This window comes from Macaca thibetana, chromosome 15 (genome assembly GCF_024542745.1).
Source record: "Macaca thibetana thibetana isolate TM-01 chromosome 15, ASM2454274v1, whole genome shotgun sequence".
Taxonomy (NCBI): Eukaryota; Metazoa; Chordata; class Mammalia; order Primates; family Cercopithecidae; genus Macaca; species Macaca thibetana.
The window spans coordinates 100,372,303-100,394,510 of record NC_065592.1 but is presented as its reverse complement, the minus strand read 5'-3'; the positions used below and the strand labels follow the sequence as shown (position 1 = coordinate 100,394,510).

Below are 22,208 nucleotides of genomic sequence, written 5' to 3'. Positions count from 1 at the left end.
ATTATCTGGGCACGGTGGCACGTGCCCATAGTCCCAGCTATTTGGGAGTCTGAGGCACAAGAATTGCTTGAACGTGGGAGGTGGAGGTTGCAGTGAGTCAAGATCATGCCACTGCACTCCAGCCTAGGCAGCAAAGTGAAACTGCATCTCAAAAAAAAAGAAATTCCCTTTCTTTATAAATTACCCAGTTTCAAGCAACAGATAGTACACTAAGATACCTAACGTGAATCCTGATAAGATGGTGGCCTCACTGAGACAGAGGCAGCTCTTCTGTGTTGGATGTGAGGCGGCACTGGGGCCGAATCTCTGACTGAGAGCCACAACTGATACAGGCTCTATGTGAGGAAATGTGGAGTCCATCCAGGCTGTTGGTCAGAACCGAAGTGACCAGCACCTGCCTGGATGGTCAGCATTAGGACCAGAGGAGGGGAACAAATAAGGAAAGCACAAACAGAGACGGGGCAGAAACAAACTGAGCACACACAGCCCTGCTGGGAGCCTCTCCGGGTGTTGCCTGCTCACCTGGATTCCAGGGGGCTGGCAAGGATGGGAGCATGCTCCATGCCTCCTCTAGCCCTCTACCACATTATCATAGTCTTGTAAGCTCCCAGAGCATACATCCTTTCCTCTATTCTGTGCTGTATCTCCACTGCTTGGACAAAAGTCTGGTGAGAGTAGGGGGTCAATAAAGACACTAAAGGTTGGGCACTGTGGCTCACCCCTGTAATCCCACCACTTTGGGAGGCCTAGGCAGGAGGATTGCTTGAACCCAGGAGTTCCATACCAGCTTGGGCAAGTTCCAGAACGGCTCAGGGCTTATTGACAGTTCAGAGCCTGCGCATGGCTTCCCCATGTTCACGCTACAACTTCAATACAGAAGTTATTCTTCCATGGGAAGTAATTGGTTTTAAAAAAACAAAACTGGGTGGTCTCTGGAGGAGCCACACCCAATCCTAGGCCCAGCCCCCATCCTCTGACCCTTTCTCCCACCATCCCATCACCTTGCTAGAGTGTGAGTCTTGAATGGTGGGAACCTGTTTAGTTCTCAGGAAGCCTCAGACTACTGGACTCCACACCAAAGCTTCTTCCTGATAAAGAAAAATACCAGACAAGATAAGTTTAACAGAGTTTCTTTGACCAAAGAACAATTCACCATCATGCAACCCTCAGAACAAGAAGAGATTTCAAGCGCTCATCTCCGCAATGTGGGCAGTGAGTATTTTGGATGGATATGTTGAGAGTAAACCTTTAAGAGATTTATTCTTAGCCAAATATGAGTGACTATGGCCTGTGACACCGCCCTCAGGTGGTTCTGATATTAGATATGAGTTCTAAATTTATTTTCAAACAATCAATATGTCAGTATGTTCAATTCTTTGCCTTCTACTTTTAAAATTAACTTTCTCATAAATCAACCTTTTTGGATTACCTGCTCCACCCTGACTCATTCCGATTACCTGCTCCACCTTGAGTCATTCTGATTACCTGCTCTGTCATAACCATTTTTCCCACCAAACCACTCACCCCATCATTCTCTTTAAATTAGCCAATCAGAATTAGTTTATCCTGTGCCCTCTAACCCTAGCCAATAAGGGAATGACACAGCAGCAGGGGCCATGTGCGTTAGGGATAAGAACCCCTTCCCCTCCCTTGTCCAAGTGTGCACTCACCATTGCTCCATCTGTGAGGGTGCACCCTTCTATAGAAATACCTTGCCTTGCTGAGAATTAAAAGAAAATTTTATATTCGAGTGCTATTTCTTTTGTGGCACCAAAACTTTATAACACTAAGAACATGAGCCCAAGGTGGTCGGGGCACAGCTTGATTTTATGTATTTTAGGGAGGCCTGAGATATCAATCAAATACATTTAAGAAATACATTGGTTTGGTTCTGAAAGACGGGACAACTCAAAGAGGAGGCTACCAGGTTATAGGTAAATTTAAACATTTTCTGATTAACAATTGGTTGAGTTTATCTGAAGACCTGGGATCAGTAGAAACAAAATGGTCAGGTTAAGATAAAGGATTGTGGAAACCAAGTTTTATTGTGCAGAGGAAGCTCTCAGATAGTAGACTTCAGAGAGAGCAGGTTGTGAAATGTTTCTTATTGGACCTAAAAGGGTGCCTAGTACTTAGTTGATTATCTCCTGGATCTGGAAAGGAAGAAAGGTAATAAATAAATAAATAAATAAATGGGGGAAAGGGGATTCTCTGTAGAATATGGCTGTTTCCCATAAGACATGGCTTTGCCGGGCCATTTCAAGATAATGGCAGAGAAACATGATTTGGGGTAAAGTATTTTGATTTTCTTCCTTGTTATGCCAGATTGGAAAGTAAGTCACAATATACAAGGTTAAATAAAACCCATCTGATATGATTTGTAGGGCATGATTCCCCAGATCCTTAGATAGGAATTTTGGCAAGATAAAAAAAAAAAATCAGAGCTTAGTCCTTAGGTAAAAGGATGAAGAAAGCAGAAACAAAGAACAAAAAGCAAATTGGTAGGTTCAAAGTTGCTTTCCTTATAAGGGTTAAAGCAGAGGAGACTCCCTTATCAAGCCAGCTAAAGCTGGCCTGTTTGGGAATTTGACCTCTCTCTCTCTCTCTCTCTTTATTTAGTTTCAGTTTGGTGACATCAAACTTTAGCAGGAGGGACTCCATCTTGGATTGGTCTGTTGGCGCTGGTGCAGGAACTCAGTGGAGATCAATGGCCTCCTAGGAATGTTATTTACATTCCTATTAAAGGGAGAGGGAGCCAATGGTGGAGTTCAGCACATGCCACCCCAAAACATGTCTGTAGGAGACCAGTATATGCCATTCCAAATATGCCTCTTTGACATAAGATTACTTTAAACTGATTATTTTGGGAAACAGCAGACACAGGAGAAACTGAAAACAGTCAACAGTTATCCTTTTGTAAGAGAAACTTATTCTGTAAAGAAAATCTGCATTTGTAATAGTGTTTTCCTCTCTGTACCAGGAAGGCAAGGATGACTAAATCATTGCAAATTCTTATTTTATTTTATTTTATTTTTTTGAGACAAAGTTTCGCTCTTGTTGCCCAGGCTGGAGTGCAGTGGCGCTATCTCAGCTCACTGCAACCTCCCCTTCCTGGGTTTGAAAGGACACAAAGATAGATGTGTACCCGCCCCCCACCCACTACACCCTTGTTCTGCTCTCTAATCTTTGCACATACCAGAGATTTCGTAAGTTCTGTGAGTACCTGGTTTTCTGCACGTACCAGAGATTTTGTTTTGCACATACCAGAGATTGTGTAAGTTCTGAGGCAAGGTCACAAGACGTGTTTAAGTAAGATAAACTCTTGCTGCCATAAACCTGCTCTCCCGCCTCAAAGTTTGAACCAAAATATCAGAAATGGCAGGAACCAATCATAGTTAGCCAAATCGCCTTGTTCAAACACTAGCCAATCATATATCTGATTTGTATAATAACTCTATGCCCACTTTTCTTAGACTATATAACATTGTTCGGAGCTGAGTGGGGGAGCTCTCCTGCCCGTCTCGTTTCATGAGCGAGGGAGAGTTCCAGGTTCGAACCTGTAATAAAGATCCTTGCTGCTTAGCTTTGACTCTGGACTCTGGTGGTCTTCTTCGGGGAATAAACGGTCTGGGCATAACAAATGGGGGCTCGTCCGGGATTTCCCCCAAGCCCACCAGACCCCCAAGTCAACGGATCTTAATCTGTAGGTAAGCCGGCTTTGTCACTGTCTCTGTCTTTGTCTCTGTCTGTCTCCCTGAAATTTCGCGAAATCCGTAATCTGTAATCTGTATTGGTCTGTTCTGTAAGTGGCACGGTCTTGGCGGACGCGCTAGAAGACAGCCACTCGGGACTGGTGGGAGACGTTCCCCAGTGCCCATCTGGGGGCCTCCATCCTTGGTTGCCCCGTCTGACTCAGGTCGGAAGTCCGACACGCGCTCGCGAATGCTCATCGTTATTACTGTCTGTCCGTTATTGTTAAGTGTTAAGTGTAGGCCCAAAACGAAACATAAAACCTTTTCTTCCCCTTCCAGGACCGGACCTGTTGGATACTCCCCTCTGCTTCACACTCATTTTCGTCCCCCCTTCTCTTTGTAGGAGCAGTCCAAAGATGGGCAACAACCAGAGCATGCCGCTCTCACTCCTTGTTACCAATTTTAAGGATATGAAGGCTCGGGGGCGTAACTTAAGCGTAGAACTAAAGAAGGGAAAGCTAGTTACTTTCTGCCGTTCGGAGTGGCCCTCTTTCGGCGTAGGGTGGCCCTCTGAAGGAACTTTCTGTCTCTCTATTATTACTAAGGTAAAAACTAAGGTTTTCCTGCCAGGGCAGTCAGGACATCCTGATCAAATTCCTTATATTCTAGTGTGGCAGGATCTTGTGGAAAACCCACCACCCTGGATAACTCCATTCATCCCTGAGCCCTGCAAAGTCCTAGTAACGCGACCTACAAGACAAAAGACTCCCTCTGCTCCCTCGGCCCCTGTGCTGCCGGACAGCCAGGACCCCCTAACGTTAGAACCCACATTTCCCCCACCATATCCGCACCTTATCCCGCAGGACCCAGTCCCCCAGGGTGGTGCTTCCGTAGAGGGAAACCGAGAAGCGGAAGCAGCGGAGAGCGAAAGTAACCTGGGGGGGCCGGCTGGCCGAACACGAGGCCGCGTACAGCGGGACCAAGCTTCCCGACTCCCTGACTCCACTGTAGCCCTGCCTCTCAGAGAAATAGGCTCGCTCGATGATACCGGGCTCTCCCGTCTCATGTATTGGCCTTTTTCCACCAGTGATTTATACAATTGGAAGTCCCAAAATGCTCGGTTCTCAGATAATCCCAAAGATCTAACCTCGTTGTTAGACAGTGTCATGTTTACTCACCAGCCGACCTGGGATGACTGTCAACAGCTCCTCCAAATCCTGTTCACAACGGAGGAGCGGGAAAGAATCCAAGTTGAGGCCAGAAAACTGGTTCCAGGAGATGACGGCCAGCCAACTGCAAATCCTGACCTCATTAATGCGGCTTTCCCTTTGACCCGGCCCAGATGGGACTACAACACGGCAGAAGGTAGGGGACGACTGCTCATTTATCGCCAGACTCTAATGGCGGGTCTCCGGGCTGCAGCTCGCAAGCCCACCAATTTGGCTAAAGTATATTCTGTGTTACAAGGTAAGACAGAAAGCCCCGCTGTGTATTTAGAGAGATTAATGGAAGCCTTCAGACAGTTTACCCCTATGGACCCGGAAGCACCGGAAAATCAGGCAGCGGTAGTAATGTCCTTTGTAAACCAGGCAACACCAGATATTAAAAGAAAACTCCAGAAATTAGAAGGTTTAGAGGGAAAGCAGATTCAGGACCTCCTTCAGATGGCCCAGCGAGTTTATAATAATAGGGATACTCCAGAAGAAAAACAGTTCAAGGCAACCAAAGAAATGACCAAAGTCTTAGCAGCAGCTTTCCCCCAGGCAGGAAATGGCCAAAACAGAAAGCAGAAAAAGCAAGGCCCTAGGCAAGGATTAAAAAAAGATCAGTGTGCTTATTGCAAGGAACGTGGCCACTGGATTAAAGACTGCCCAAAGAAACGGAGACCAGCTAACCCTACCTCCGTACTCGTTACCCAGGACTCTGACTAGGGAGGACGGGGTTCGGACCCCCTCCCCGAACCCAGGGTAACTTTGCAAGTGGAGGGGTCCCCAGTTCGCTTCTTGGTCGATACTGGGGCGGAACGCTCAGTCCTAACCAAACCAATTGGAAAAATGTCTAAGAACACATCCTGGGTGCACAAGGCCACAGGCATCAAAAAATACCCCTGGACAACCCAGAGGACTGTAGACTTAGGAACGGGAAAAGTCTCCCATTCCTTCCTAGTCATCCCAGAGAGCCCCTGCCCTCTACTAGGGAGGGACTTGCTGACAAAGATGGGGGCCCAAATCCACTTTAAGCCAGAAGGGCCCAAGATAACTGATTCCCAAAACAGGCCAATATCTATCCTGACTATCACCTTAGAAGATGAGTACCGACTCCATCAAGAGCAAAAGCCCCCCGATCAGGGAATTGACTCTTGGCTCCAGCGTTTCCCTGAAGCGTGGGCAGAAACTGGGGGCTTAGGGCTAGCTAAACATCGACCTGCCATATTTGTGGAAGTTAAGCCAGGGACGGACCCGGTTCGGGTTCGGCAATATCCTATGCCCCTGGAGGCAAGAGAAGGAATTACGCCCCATATCCGCCAACTCCTAGACCAGGGAGTCCTACGGGCTTGCCACTCATCCTGGAATACTCCACTGTTACCTGTTCGTAAACCCAACAGTACGGACTACAGGCCAGTACAGGATTTAAGAGAAGTTAATAAAAGGGTCATGGACATACATCCCACTGTGCCCAATCCATACACCCTTCTGAGTGCCTTACATCCCAAAAAACAGTGGTATACCGTTCTTGATCTAAAAGACGCTTTCTTCAGCCTTCCTCTGGCTCCCAAAAGTCAAGAACTCTTTGCATTTCAATGGACGGATCCTGAGAGGGGCATCAACGGTCAGCTAACATGGACCAGACTGCCACAAGGGTTCAAGAACTCGCCAACCCTGTTCGATGAAGCCCTTCATGAAGATCTGGGTGAGTACCGGCGGCAACACCCTGAAATAACTCTTTTGCAATATGTTGATGATCTCTTAATAGCGGCCAGGTCCCCGGAAACTTGTGTTCAAGGGACTGAGGACCTCCTGAAGACTCTGGGGGAGCTAGGCTACCGAGCCTCAGCAACAAAGGCTCAGATCTGCAAGTCGGAGGTAACTTATCTGGGGTACCTATTAAAAGGGGGGCAACGCTGGCTAACCAAAGCCCGAAAGGAAACAGTCCTACGCATCCCTAGACCCCAGTCAACACGGCAAGTGAGAGAATTCCTGGGGTCAGCAGGGTTCTGTAGGTTATGGATACCCTGATCTGCTGAGTTAGCCAAGCCCCTATACCAGGCAACAAAGGAACGGCAGCCCTTCAATTGGACGGAAGAGGCTGAGCTGGCCTTTCAGCAAATCAAAACTGCCTTGTTATCAGCCCCCGCGCTAGGGCTCCCTGATGTCTCCAAGCCCTTCCACTTATACGTGGATGAAAGTAAAGGTGTTGCAAAAGCCGTGTTAACACAGTACCTAGGCCCCTGGCAGAGGCCAGTTGCCTATTTGTCAAAAAAATTAGATTCAGTGGCTGCTGGCTGGCCACCCTGCCTCCGGATAATCGCGGCGACCGCCCTAATGGTCCGAGACGCTGATAAACTTATCATGGGGCAAGAGTTGCGCGTTATAACCCCGCATGCCATTGAAGGCGTCCTCCGGCAGCCGCCGGACCAATGGATGAGTAACGCCCGGCTCACCCACTATCAAGGACTGCTGTTAAACCCCCTCAGAATAACTTTTCTGCCCCCAACCTCTTTAAACCCTGCTTCACTGCTGCCAAATCCAGACTTGGATGCCCCGTCCCATGAGTGCATTGAGATACTGGCTCAGGTGCATGGGGTGCGGGAAGACCTGCAAGATCGTCCGCTCCCCGACACAGAACTCACCTGGTTCACTGATGGCAGCAGCTATGTCCACCAAGGCCAGCGGTATGCAGGAGCGGCTGTAACGTCAGAGACTGAGGTAATCTGGGCGGAACCCTTGCCTCCAGGGACATCGGCCCAAAGAGCCGAACTGATAGCCCTTACACAGGCCCTCACCCTAGGGGCAGAGAAAAAACTAACAGTATACACGGATGGCCGCTATGCTTTCGCTACTGCGCACATACATGGGGCCATCTACAGAGAAAGGGGACTATTAACAGCCGAAGGCAAAGAAATAAAAAACAAGCAAGAGATCCTAGCTCTATTAGCTGCTTTGTGGAAACCAAAGAAATTGGCTATCGTACATTGCCCTGGGCATCAGAAACCAACTACGCCAATTGCTCGAGGCAACTTCTTAGCCGACCAAACCGCAAGGAGCATAGCAAAAGCTCCCAGTCAGCTCCTCGCGCTCCAGCTCCCCGATCCTGGCCCGCGAAATTTGCCATGTTTTCCCGACTATACCAAACAGGATCGCAAATGGATGAACATGCTTCCCCTAAAACAGGTTAAAAATGGGTGGTGGACTGATATAAATGACCAAACCATCCTACCAGAAAAATTAGGACGGCAGGTGTTGGAACACATCCACCGGACAACCCACCTGGGTGCCCGGCGAATGATGGACTTAATCAGGCACGCCAAGTTTAGAATCAGGTGCATAGCTGAACTGGCCAGCGATGTCACAACAAATTGCAAAGCCTGCCAACTAAACAACGCTTGCCCCCAAACCCAGACCACCACAGGAATTAGGTGTAGAGGAACTAGGCCTGGTATCTATTAGGAAATAGACTTTACTGAGATAAAGCCTGGAAAATATAGGTATCAGTACTTACTTGTCTTTGTAGATACTTTTTCAAGATGGACAGAAACGTTCCCAACTAAGAGAGAAACTGCTCAGGTTGTAGCAAAGAAAATTTTGGAAAAAATCCTCCCCAGGTATGGCTTTCCCGTCCAAATAAGGTCAGACAATGGACCAGCCTTTGTTGCTAAGGTAAGTCAGGATTTGGCTTCCATTCTGGGGGCAAATTGGAAATTACATTGTGCTTATAGGCCCCAAAGCTCAGGACAGGTAGAAAGGATGAATCGGACTCTGAAGGAGACCTTAACTAAATTGACCATGGAGACTGGCGCTAATTAGGTAGTACTTCTCCCCTACGCTCTGTTCCGGGCCCGAAATACCCCTTACAGACTAGGCCTCACACCATATGAAATCATGTATGGCAGACCCCCACCCCTGGTCCCCAGTCTAAAAGATGACTTACTCAAACCTGAAACTGAAAATGTCTCTGAGCTCCTGTTCTCCTTACAAGCCTTACAGAAAATTCACCAGGAAATTTGGCCCAGACTACGAGAACTGTACGAGGCAGGACCTCCACCGACGCCTCATCCGTTCCAGCCGGGAAACTAGGTCCTAGTCAAGCGCCACCAGCAAGAAACTCTTCAACCCAGGTGGAAAGGACCACTGCAAGTACTCCTGACTACTCCCACCGCTCTCAAGGTAGAAGGCATCGCTTCGTGGATCCACTACACACACGTCAAACCAGTGGACCCAACATCCGACCTTCTCGAGCCGTCTGGAGCACCGGTTACATGGACTGTAGACAAAGCTAAGAACAATCCCTTAAAGCTAACCCTGCGCCGTCATCCCCATAGCCGTAACCATGTCTAGCTTACCTATGCTTTTATGCCTTATGCATCTGACTCTCCTCACTGCTGCGCCGTCTAATCCCTATGTCTGGAGGTTCTGGCTCTATGAGAACAAACTCACCCCGGGGAAACCCCCCAAGCGGGTAAACTGCTAGCTAGCGCAGACTGCCCCCCCTCAGGGTGTAATACTATAGTTTACCTCAATTTCACTAGGTTCCAGATTGCCCAACCAGCAATACCCATGATCTGTTTTGAATATGATCAAACTGAATATAATTGTAAAAATTATTGGTGGCACCAGAGTGCAGGTTGCCCATATAGCTACTGTAAGACGCACTCTGTCCGATACTGGAGAGAACGACAAGGGTAGTATTTTTACAAAACTGAGTCTCCCATCACTTACACTTGGATAATTAAAGACCCATAGGACTCTCGGTGGACAACCCCACAACATGGGGGAGTATATTACTCATCAACTAGTACCTGGCCCAGTAGCCATTTATATCTGTGGAGAAGTCTAGTCCAGATTCAACCCTTAATCCACACACAAATCCACAGGCAAGAAACCAAGCTATCACAAGACTTGCAGCCCTTCTCCTGGCTAACTCTATTACGGGAAGGGCTAGCATTCGCCAACCTCACTGGTTTAGGCGACCTGTCCTCTTGCTTTATGTGTGCAACCCTAGGAAGACCACCATTAACGGCTGTTCCTCTATCCTCCCCTCCCACAAACTATACAGGTTTTAACTCATCGATAGTCACGATACCCGATGTGGCCCTGTACCGTGACCCATACCAAGAGAAATACCCCTATTGTTATTCGGCATTTAGCAACAGCCTCTGTAACCAATCGGCTACATACCCTAATAGTCCCATATATGCTCCCCCTGGTGTGTTCTTCTGGTGTAATATGACTCTGTTAAAAACTCTGTCCAAAAGCATCTCTGACGGACAGTTGTGTATCCCTGTTACCCTAGTTCCCCGACTGACACTGCTAACCCCGGCAGAGTTCATAGGCTGGGCAGGGACCGCCCCAACTAAAACTGCGCGACATAGACGAGCAGTTTTTCTACCACTAATTGCTGGAATATCCTTAACCACCTCTGTCGTCGCAGCGGGGTTAGCAGGAGGGGCCCTACAACACTCCATGATAGAAAACGACAAGCTGTTACAACAATTCTCTGTTGCTATAGAAGACTCCGCCTATTCCCTAGCCTCCCTTCAGCGGCAGCTCACCTCCCTAGCACAGGTCACCCTTCAAAACCGCAGAGCCTTAGACTTACTCACGGCTAAGAAAGGAGGTACCTGTATGTTCCTCAAAGAAGAATGCTGTTTCTATATAAATGAGTCAGGGTTAGTTGAGGAAAGAGTCCAACGCCTACACGAAGTAAGCTTAGAAATGAAAAAGCAACAATTCACTACAGCCGCTAACAATTGGTGGAGCTCTTCAATGTTTTCCCTTCTGGCACCCCTTTTAGGCCCCCTAATGTCTTTACTACTTCTATTCACTATAGGCCCCTGTGTGGTAAATAAAATTTTACAATTTGTCAGAGAAAGGTTTGATACCATCCAACTAATGGTCCTCCGTAGCCATCACCAGCCTCTCCTGCACCCAAAAAGTGAGGCTATATTATAAGACTCTGGAAATCCAAGATTGGACATCCAGTTACTTATGAGAAGGGAGAAATGAAAGGACACAAAGATAGATGTGTACCCGCCCCCCCCACCCGCTACACCCTTGTTCTGCTCTCTAATCTTTGCACATACCAGAGATTTCGTAAGTTCTGTGAGTACCTGGTTTTCTGCATGTACCAGAGATTTTGTTTTGCACATACCAGAGATTTTGTAAGTTCTGAGGCAAGGTCACAAGACGTGTTTAAGTAAGATAAACTCTTGCTGCCATAAACCTGCTCTCCCGCCTCAAAGTTTGAACCAAAATATCAGAAATGGCAGGAACCAATCATAGTTAGCCAAATCGCCTTGTTCAAACACTAGCCAATCATATATCTGATTTGTATAATAACTCTATGCCCACTTTTCTTAGACTATATAACATTGTTCGGAGCTGAGTGGAGGAGCTCTCCTGCCCGTCTCGTTTCATGAGCAAGGGAGAGTTCCAGGTTCGAACCTGTAATAAAGATCCTTGCTGCTTAGCTTTGACTCTGGACTCTGGTGGTCTTCTTCGGGGAATAAACGGTCTGGGCATAACAGGTTCAAGTGATTCTCCTGCCTCAGCCTCCCGAGTAGCTGGGATTACATGCATGCGCCACCACCCCCACCTAATTTTGTGTTTTGTTTTGTTTTGTTTTAAGTAGAGACAGGATTTCTCCATATTGGTCAGGCTGATCTCAAACTCCCAACCTCAGGTGGGCCGCCCGCTTCGGCCTTCCAAAGCGCTGGGATTACATGTGTAAGCCACCATGCCCAGCCCTGGAAACTCTTATTAATGCAAAAAACACAAGCTCAATCTGCATCACAAACCTGGCTTTTGTTTACCCTGCACCTCTTGGCCAGGCAGTCCTAGCAGAGGATGAGGGTGGTCTGGCCCACGCCTTTCATTATTTGTGTCAGGGAATGATGGTAGGGAAGTCTGAAGCTACCTCTTTGAGATCTACTCTTGAGATTGTCTCATTTCTCTGAGTTATCTCCCATGTATTTATAAGATAGTCATGTTAAAAAACGTGTTTGCTTTTCTCTTGTTAATCTGTCTTTTGTTCTAGCCGTCCATCTCAACAAAGAACTCAGAGAGGGTTGAGGGAAAAATATTTTGTTCTCCCCCAAACTAGCCTGCCACTGTCTGCTGGAAGCCAGGCAGCGGTGGGACTACAAGGGGCAAAGAGAACCCAGGAACTGTGTCTCTTGGAAGGCACCCCCTCTCCATACTCATTTATACTGTGGCTTAATGCCATGCTCCTGGAGCCTCAGCAAAATCACAAATTGTAGTGCCATGCCCTTCCAGGCCTCTCTCAAACAACTGTCCCTGTCTGTATAAAGAAAACCAGACGCCAGGCACGGTGGCTCATGCCTGTAATCCCAGCACTTTGGGAGGCTGAGGCGGGCGGATCACCTGAGGTCAGGATTTCGAGACCAGCCTGACCAACATGGAGAAACCTCGTCTCTACTAAAAATACAAAATTAGCCGGGTGTGGTGGCGCATGCCTGTAATCCCAGCTACTCGGGAGGCTGAGGCAGGAGAATTGCTTGAACCCGGGAGGCGAAGGTTGCAGTGAGCCGAGATCGCGCCATTGCACTCCAACTTGGGTGACAAGAGCAAAACTCCGTGTCAAAAAAAAAAAAAAAGAAAGAAAAGAAAACCAAAACAGCCCTTCCATTCCCTGGTTCAGCAGATACCATTATTCATTAGCCTCTGGAGGGGGCACAAAGTCTGTATCCATAAGAACGTTTACACATCACAGGGTCGGGGAGCGGGGAGACATCACATGGTACTCAGGAAATGTTCATTCGATGAAGGACTTGAGGACAGAAACAGCAGGAGCAAAGTTCAGCCATCTGGTCAACTTACCAGGCTTCTTTCCATTTCCCTTGGCTGACTCCCCACCTCCCTACAGGTCATTTTCTGCACAGCAGGCAAATAAATGCTTTTGAATATCACCTCCTCAGAGAAGCCTCCCCTGACCACCCGCACAAATAGATTGCCCACTATTATTCTCTTTTACTTACACCCTTGTTGTTTCCACTGGTAGCATAGATCCCTTTTTGTAATTGCATAGGTATCAATTTGTTTACTTGTGTATCCTCTGTTCTCCCAGCCCATTATAAAGTCCAGGGGGAACAACAAACTCTGTTTTCATTGTCAGTATACTCCTAGAGCACAGTAAGGGTTCAACAACTGTTCATTATAAATAAATGCATGACATGGTCTGGGAATACTTGGTCATGTGGATTTATTAGGACACAGGGGTTGTGAAGCGCCAGGATATTGGGGGAATTTAAACTCTCATTGCCCATTCTTACAGAGTTATGTCAAGGATCAAAATAAGTTATATACAGAACTACACTTTTATAAAGGAGTTTCACCATACAGTTGGAAACCATTTAAGTTGTTCGGTCAGGTTTGCGGGGTAAACTTTGCTGAGTCAATCTGGTGCTATCTAGAGGAAAATGGAGAGGAGGAATTTTGAGATATAAGAGACGATGTAGAAGACTCTAATAAACTTTTGGGGACAGGATTTGACCTGATGGAGTGCTCATGAAAAGGATAGTATAGTAATTGTCAGGCTGGGTGCAATGGCTCACACCTGTAATCCTGGCAATTTGGGAAGCCTAGGCGGGCGGATCACCTGAGGTCAGGGGTTCAAGATCAACCTGGCTAAGACGGTGAAACCCTGTCTCTACTACAAATACAAAAATTAGCCAGGTGTGGTGGCGGGTGCCTGCAATTCCAGCCACTCAGGAGTCTGAGGCAGGAGAATCCCTTGAACAGAGGTCGCATTAAGCCGAGGTAGCGCCACTGCACTCCAACCTGGGTGACAACAGTGAAACTCCGTCCCAATAATAATAATAATTGTCAAACAGCAAGTATACCGGGTACTCGAAGATCACGGATAATTATTTTATTGGGGAGTGGGATGATGGTGACATTATGGTTATGTTGAGAAGCAGGATATTTTATAAATGTATAACCACCTAAAAGGTTCACCTTGCCTGCTGGCTAGACAGAGCCGATTTATCAAGACAGGCAAATTGCAACAGAGAAAGAGTAATTCGCACAGAGCCATACGGAGATGGGAATTTTATTATTACTCAAATCGGTCTTCCCAGGCATTCGGGGATCAGAGTGGGGTTTTTTTGTTCGTTTGTTTTTAAGACGGAGTTTCGCTCTTGTCACCCAGGTTGGAGTGCAATGGTGCGATCTCGGCTCACCACAACCTCCACCTCCCAGGTTCAAGCTATTCTCCTGCCTCAGCCTCCCAAGTTGCTGGGACTACACGTGTGCACCACCACACCCGGCTAATTTTTGTATTTTTAGTAGAGATGGGGTTTCACCATCTTGGCCAGGCTGATCTCGAACTCCTGACCTCGTTATCCACCCGCCTTGGCCTCCCAAAGTGCTAGGATTACAGGTGTGAGCTATCGTACCTGGCCGGGGATCAGAGTTTTTAAGGATAATTTGATGAGTGAGGGGTGGCGCCAGTGATTCGGGAGTGCTGATTGGGTCGGAGATGACATCATACGCTGTCCTCTTGTGCTGAGTCAGTTCCTGAATGGAGGCCACAAAATCAGATGAGCCAGTTGATCAATCTGGGTGGTGCCAGCTGGTCCATCAAGTGCAGAGTATACAAAATGTCTCAAGCAGTGATCTTAGGTTTTACAACAGTGTTGTTATCCCCAGGAGCAATTTGCGGAGGGTCAGAATCTTGTAGACTCCAGCTGCATGACTCCTAAACCATAATTTCTAATCTTTTGACTAATTTGTTGGTTCTACGAAGACAGTCTAGTTCCCAGGCAAGAAGGGAGTTTGTTTTGGGAAAGAGCTGTTAACATCTTTGCTCCAAACTATAAACTAAGTTATTCCCAAAGTTAGTTCAGCCTACCGCCAGGGATGAACAAGGACAGCTTGGAAGTTAGAAGCAAGATGGAGCTGGTTAGGTTAGATCTCTTTTACTGCCTCAGTTATACTTTTGCAATGGTGGTTTCAGAATTCTGAAGAAAAAGTATGAGTATTTGTCTTAATAGATACCATACCTACACAATGATATCATCTATGCAATGATATCAAAATTTTAGATCTTTGCCAATTTAGTAGGCGAATTTCTCATATCCTGTGGTAATCTGGATTTGCATTTATCTTATTATTATAGGAGAAGTTGATCTCTTTTCATATATTTAAAAGTAATTTGTTCCTAAGGAATCCACTAAAAAAACTCTTAGAACTAACCATCCGGGCGCAGTGGCTCATGCCTGTAATCCCAGCACTTTCGGAGGCCAAGGCAGGTGGATCACCTGAGGTCAGGAGTTCGAAACCAGCCTGACCGACATGGAGAAACCCTGTCTCTACTAAAAATACAAAATTAGCTATGTGTGGTGGCACATGCCTGTAATCCCAGCTACTCAGGAGGCTGAAGCAGGAGAATCGCTTGAACCCGGGAGGTGGAGGCTGTGGTGAGCCAAGATAGTGCCATTGCACTCCAGCTTGGGCAACAAGAGCAAAACTCTGTCTCAAAAACAAAACAAAACAAAAAAAACCTCTTAGAACTAATAAATGAGTTCAGCAAGATTTTAGGATATATGATCAATATACAAAAATCAGTTGTATTTCTATACAGTAGCAAATGAACAAACTGAAAATGAAATTAAGAAAAGAATTCTACTTATAACAGATTCCAAAAGAATAAAATAATGTTGAAGGTAATTAAAGGCCAAAATAAGTTAAAAAGCATCCTATGTTCATGAATTGAAAGACAAATTCATGGAGACAAATTATATTGACGCCTAGGACTAGGGGGAATGGGGAATTGAGGGGTAACGGCTAAGGAGTGCACGATTTCTGAAACTGCCTTTGCAAAATCACTTAAGTGGTTACCAGACATTATTCCAGAGGTCACAAGATTAGCAACTTCCCCAATTATTCCCATACTATTGTAGAGCCTAAGATTGGCCTTTTGAAATGTCTTTCCAGGGTTTGCATTTTTTACTACTAGATGGCCCCACCCAGGCCCATGACTCAGCCAGTCCTGGGACACCCACCAAGAAGCCGACTCAGACATAAGGATCATTTTCCATACCCCTATGGTTGAATCCTCAACTAGTCATCAGCACCTATACCCTAACTCCCTGCCCACCGAACTATCTTTAAAACACCCCTAACCTTTAAGCCTTTGGTAATATTGATTTGAGTAGTAACTCCGTCTAACATGTGGTGTAACCAGCCTCACATCAATTAAAGTCTTTCTTTACTGCAATTTCGTGGTCTCAGTGAAGTATGATAATTTCGTCTTTGCAATTGAAACCACCTTTGTAAAATTATGACTGAGACAGTGAAAGAGATCTAACTTAACCAACTCCATCTTGCTTCTAATCTCCAAGCTGTCCTTGTTCATTCCTGGGGGTAGGCTGAACTAACTTTGGGAGAAACTTAGTTTATAGTGTATGGTTTAAAACAAAGACCCTAACAGTCTTTTCCCAAAGCAGACCTCCTTCTTGCCTGGGGACTAGACTGCCTTTGTAGGACTAACGTTAGCCACAAGATTAGAAATTATGGTTTAGGAGTCTTGCAGCTGGAGGCTACAAGATTCTGACCCTCTCTAAGTTGCTCCTAAGATCAGTGCTTGAGATATTTTGCAGACCCTGCACTTGATGGATCGGCTGGCTCCACCCAGATCAATAAACTGGCTCATCTGATCTTGTGGCCCCCAACCAGGAACTGACTCAGTCCACGAAGACAGCTTCAACTCCCAGTGATTTCATCACCGACCAATCAGTACTCCTAGCTCACTGGCTTCTCCCAACCCAGGAAATTGTCCTTAAAAACTCCGCTCCCTGAATGCCCAGGGAGACTGCTTTGAGTAATAATAAAACTCTGGTCTCCTGGACAGCTGGCTCTGCGTGAATTACTCTTTCTGTATTGCCATTCCCCTGTCTTGATAAATTGGCTCTGTCTAGGCAGAGGGCAAGGTGAACCCGCTGGCCAGTTACACGATGGGCAGGAAGAACTTCTCAGGTGCTTACATTTCTTTCTGGAGTAATAAAAGTATTCCAAAATTGATTATGATAATAGATGCATAACTATGAATATATTGAAAGCTGACTTGTATAATTTAAATAAGTATATAGTACATTAAATGTATCTCAAAAAAGCTGTTAAAGGAATAAAACAAAAAAATTTGAAATGTATTTCTTGTGAATTGTCCACGTTGTGGTCTAATCTAGTTGGATTTTTGTTTTTTGTCCTTGTTTTGCAGGAACTCCTTACATGTTGAAGACTATTAGTCTGTTGTCACATATGTAGCAAAATTTTTAACCAATTTTTTATTTCGGTTTTTATTTTGTTTATGGTATTTATTTTCCTGCAGTGGTGCACTCATCAGCTCACTGTGTCCTTAACCTCTAGGCTCAAGCAATCCACCCACCTTCTCAGCCTTCCAAGTAAATGAGATCTCAGGCCCATACCATCATGCCCTAGCCAATTTGTTATTCTTTGTAGAGAGGAGATCTTGCAATGTTGCCCAGGCTGGTCTCAAACTCCTGGGCTCAAGTTATCCTTGTGCCTTAGCCTCCTGAAGTGCTGGGATTACAGGCATGAGCCACCATACCTAGCCTAAAATTTTGTATAATCAAATTTGGCACTATTTTCTTGCACTGCTTCTTTAGTTTTTACACTGTTTAGAAACATCTTTCCCATACTAAGATAATGCATTTTTTTTTACTCTCATGTTCAGACACACTTGTTCGTTGTTTAAAAATTTAAAATTATAGAATAAAACCTTAAGCACTGGAGAGGTTTAATTTTGATTTTGTCTTTATTTATTTATTTCTGAGAAAGAGTCTCTGTCGCCCAGGCTAGAGTGCGTTGGCACATGATCTCAGCTCACTGCAATCTCTGCCTCCCAGGTAAAAGTGGTTCTCGTGACTCAGCCTCCCAGATAGCTGGGCCTACATGCATACGCCACCATGCCTGGCTAATTTTTGTATTTTTAGTAGATACGGGGTTTTGCCATGTTGGCCAGGCTGGTCTCCAACTCCTAACCTCAGGCTATCTACCCACCCTAGCCTCCCAAAGTGCTAGGATTACAGGGGCAAGCCACCAAGCCCAGCCTATTTTGTCTTTTTTTTTGAGACTGAGTTTTGCTTTTGTCACCCAGGCTGGAGTGCAGTGGCATGATCTCAGCTCACTGCAACCTCCGCCTCCTGGGTTCAAGTGATTCTCCTGCCTCAGCCTCTCAAGTAGCTGGGATTACAGGCATGAGCCACCACGCCCAGCTAATTTTTGTACTTTTTGTTTTTTGTTTTTTGTTTTTTTTGAGACGGAGTCTCGCTGTGTCACCCAGGCTGGAGTGCAGTGGCCCGATCTCGGCTCACTGCAAGCTCCGCCTCCCGGGTTTACGCCATTCTCCTGCCTCAGCCTCCGAGTAGCTGGGACTACAGGCGCCCGCCACCACGCCCGGCTAGTTTTTTGTATTTTTAGTAGAGACGGGGTTTCACCATGTTAGCCAGGATGGTCTCGATCTCCTGACTTCGTGATCCACCCGCCTCGGCCTCCCAAAGTACTGGGATTACAGGCTTGAGCCACCGCGCCCGGCTGTACTTTTTAGTAGAGACGGGATTTCACCATGTTAGCCAGGCTAGTCTCGAACTCCTGACCTCAGGTGATACAACCGCCTCGGCCTCCCAAAGTGCTGGGATTACAGGCGTGAGCCACCGCACCCGGCCCACCTATTTTGTCTTTAAACATGTTTTTCATATGACTCACAATGTCAAATAATCAAAATAGTCCACTTTCATTCTCTATCAAGTGTAAACATTAGTTTATATAGCCAGCCCACAGATAATTCCCTTAAAACAAAAGACAGGCTTTCCAAAGGGTCACTAGTTCTCCATGTGCATCTGTGTTTGAGACCATCTGTTCCTGTGTGTGAGAGAGACCAACCAATCCCCTCCTCCCCTGGCCAGATTTTCCCTGAGGGTGTAAAGTGTAAGTGCTCACTTCTTTGATGTGAAAACCATAAATCACCAGCGTGTAATGAATAGATTAAATCTAAGAAACCACAGTGCTTTCACACAGTGACCTTGGGGGGTGATTACTTTCACAGTTTTTCTCCAAGACTAGGTCATCTACTGACTATAGTCAGAGTGTACATGCTAAGTGCCCAGCCTCAGTGGGGATGCTAGGCCTGTCCACAACCTCTCTGGGTGTCACGATGAATCTGAGTGCTGCACAAGGCTGGGGCACAGGCAGGGGAGCCTTGGCATTCCAGCAGATAATACACATCCTGAATAATACTTAACTAGTGTTCCATTATTGGAACTCTAAGCTTGTGGGAGTTATTTATACCCTACTGCTCAAGATCATTGCCAAGATCTGACTTTTCACACACAAAAAATTGCAACCTCCGGGATAAATGAGTTAAGAAGGTGTAGCCAGGCCAGGACGGAAGTGACACCCCGAGACTCAGCCAACACACTGACTCCTAGGCAATGTCAACCAAGAGCTAGAGAACAAATACTCTCATGCCCTGATCCAAAGCCCTCCACGTTTCATGGTATTACCAACTTTCTCCTGCCCAGGCAGAGGAAGGGGTCTTTATCACAGGGGGCAGGAGAGCGCTGATCTCACCCAATCTTTCCATATTCCCGAAGCAAATATATCTTTAGAGATTTGGCATTAAAAAAAAAAAAAAAGAAAAGAAAAAAGAAATTTGGCGTTTGAGTCTCAAACAGACCTTGCAGACTTGGAAACGTAGTCTCAAACTAAAATCTTTGCCTTGAAACCTCAGAAGCCTATTTTGCAAACCAAAGGCCAAGCATTATGTTGGTTATCTTCAGTCTTCTGATCAACCATCCTTTGAGGCAGGAGTGTTGGAATGTTCTACACAGATGAATTCCAAGTGTGTTTGGGCAGTTAAAAACCTGTTGAGCATGCCTATATGTGAATGTATTGCGTGTGCGTGTGTGTGTGCATGTGTGTGTGTAGCTGTTATCTACATATGAAAAAATGGCCCAAGTTTAGCTGATTTTTCTATGCCTTAGTTATCAACTAAATATGTCAACATTCTCATCACCTCTCCCCCTCAAACTACATGATTAAAAATTATTGCTTCAGATTCCTGGGTTGAGGGTGAACCATTGCAGAACAAGGAAATGTGGGGGTTCTTGGTGGGAATAGATCAGTGGGTACTTCCCAGATCATCTGCCCAAAAGGAGCCATGCCTGGCCAGAGGACTTGGGGTGAAGTTGTGCTAATGAAGATGTTGTGTTAATAGGAGGTGAAGACTTAGAGGCCTCCCAAAGCATGAGCCACCGCCCAGCCTGAATTTTTTTTTTTGAGGCGGAGTTTCGCTCTGTCACTCAAGCCATCCTTCCACCTCAGCCTCCCCCTGAGTAGCTGGGACTACAGGTCTGTGCCATCATGCCTGGCTAATTTTTTTTTTTTTTGGAGAGACAGGGTTTTGCCATATTGCCCAAGCTGGTCTCAAACTCATGGACTCAAGCGATTCACTCACCATGGATTTCCAAAGTGCTGGGATTACAGGCGTAAGCCACCACACCTGGACAGCAATTTTATTATATTGTGCTTTGGTGTGAGTTTCTTCATTTTCCTTCTGCTTGTGGTTGTTGGGTTTTCTTGTTTGTTTGAGCTGTGGGTTTATAGTTTCATCAAATTTGAAAACACAGGCCATTATTTCTTCAAATGTTTTTGGCCATCCCTCCTTCCACCCCATCCCGATACATCTGGACCTCAAATTACAAATATATTAGGCCATTTGATGTTATCACACAGCTCACCGATTCATTTTTCAGTTTATTCTTCTTTTGAGTCTTTCCCTCAAAGACTGTTTCTTTGTCTCACACATTGTATGTGTTCATTTATTTTTTTCTTTTTCTTTCTTTTTTTTCTTTTTTTTTTTTTTTTTTTTTTTTTTTTTGAGACAGCCTTGCTCTGTTGCCCAGGCTGGAGTGAAGTGGTGTGATCTCATCTCACTGCAACCTTCACCTCCCCGATTCAAGTGATTCTCATGCCTCAGCCACCCGAATACCTGGGATTACAGGCACCTGCCACCATGCCTGACTAATTTTTGTATTTTTAGTAGAGATGGCGTTTTACCAATATGTATTCCTCCCTGAACATTGGGAGGATCTTTTTTTTCTTTCTTTCTTCCTTCTTTCCTTCCTTCCTTCCTTTCTTTCTTTTTCTTTCTGTCTTTCCTCCTTCCTTCCTTTCTTTTTTTTCCTTCTTTCTTTCTTTCTTTCCTTTCTTTCTTTCTCTCTTTCTTTCTGTCTTTCCTCCTTCCTTCCGTCCTTCCTTCCTTCCTTCCTTCCTTCCTTTCTTCTCTTTTTTTCTTTTTTTTTGTTTGAGATAGAGTCTTGCTCTGTCGCCCAGGCTGGAGTGCAGTGGCGAAATCTCGGCTCACTGCAAGCTCCGCCTCCCGGGTTCATGCCATTCTCCTGCCTCAACCTCCCATCTTCTCTTGTTTTCTTTCTTGCCTTTTTTGTTGTTGTTGTTCTTTTTTTTCTTTCTTTCTTTTTATTTTTTGAGACAGAGTCTCACTCTGTCACCCAGGCTGGAGTGCAATGGTGCAATCTTGGCTCACTGAAACTTCTGCCTCCCAGGATCAAGCAAGTCTCTGCCTCAGCCTTCCAAGTAGCTGGGATTACAGGCATCCGCCACCACACCCAGTTAATTTTTTGTATTTTTAGTTGAGACAGGGTTTCACCATCTTTTCCAGGCTGGTCTTAATCCTGACCTCATGATCCACCCACGTCGGCCTTCCAAAGTGCTGGAATTACAGGTGTGAGCCACTGTACCAGGCCCTTGAGTTTTTCTATAAAATATGAGACTTGGCTGAGATTTATTTTTTTGCTTTTTAATGTCCAATTGTTCCAGTACCATCTTTTGAAGAGGCTGTCTTTCTTCTGTTGAATTGCTTTTGCCCAATCGGTTGGGCATATTTATGTGGGTCTATTCCTGGGTCTGTTATGTTATGTTATGTTATGTTATGTTATGTTATGTTATGTTATGTTATGTTAATCTATGTGTCTATCCCTCTACCAATACCAAACTACTTGATGACTGTAGCTATATTATGAGTCTTGAAATCAAGTGAACTGATTGCTCCTACTTTATTCTTTTTCAGAATTGCTTTAGCTATTCTAGTTCCTTTGCCTTTCTACACACATTTTAGAATAATATTGCATCTATATCTACAGATAATCTTGCTGCAATTTTCATAGGAATTGCATTATACCTGTATACCAACTTGGAAAGAATTGCCATTTTTACTATGTTCAGTCTTTTAGTCCATCAG

General features: G+C 45.7%; 1 protein-coding gene across 1 annotated transcript in view; it reads right to left on the bottom strand.

Annotated features, from left to right (window-relative positions):
* The window catches only part of CKS2 (CDC28 protein kinase regulatory subunit 2), a 974,690-nt gene extending 967,645 nt beyond the window's left edge, over window positions 1-7,045 (bottom strand). The window contains exon 1 of the mRNA XM_050761305.1: window positions 7,042-7,045. The gene's annotated coding sequence lies outside the window, so the exon portion shown is untranslated. The remainder of the gene's footprint in view (window positions 1-7,041) is intronic.
* Window positions 7,046-22,208: the final 15,163 nt, after the last annotated feature.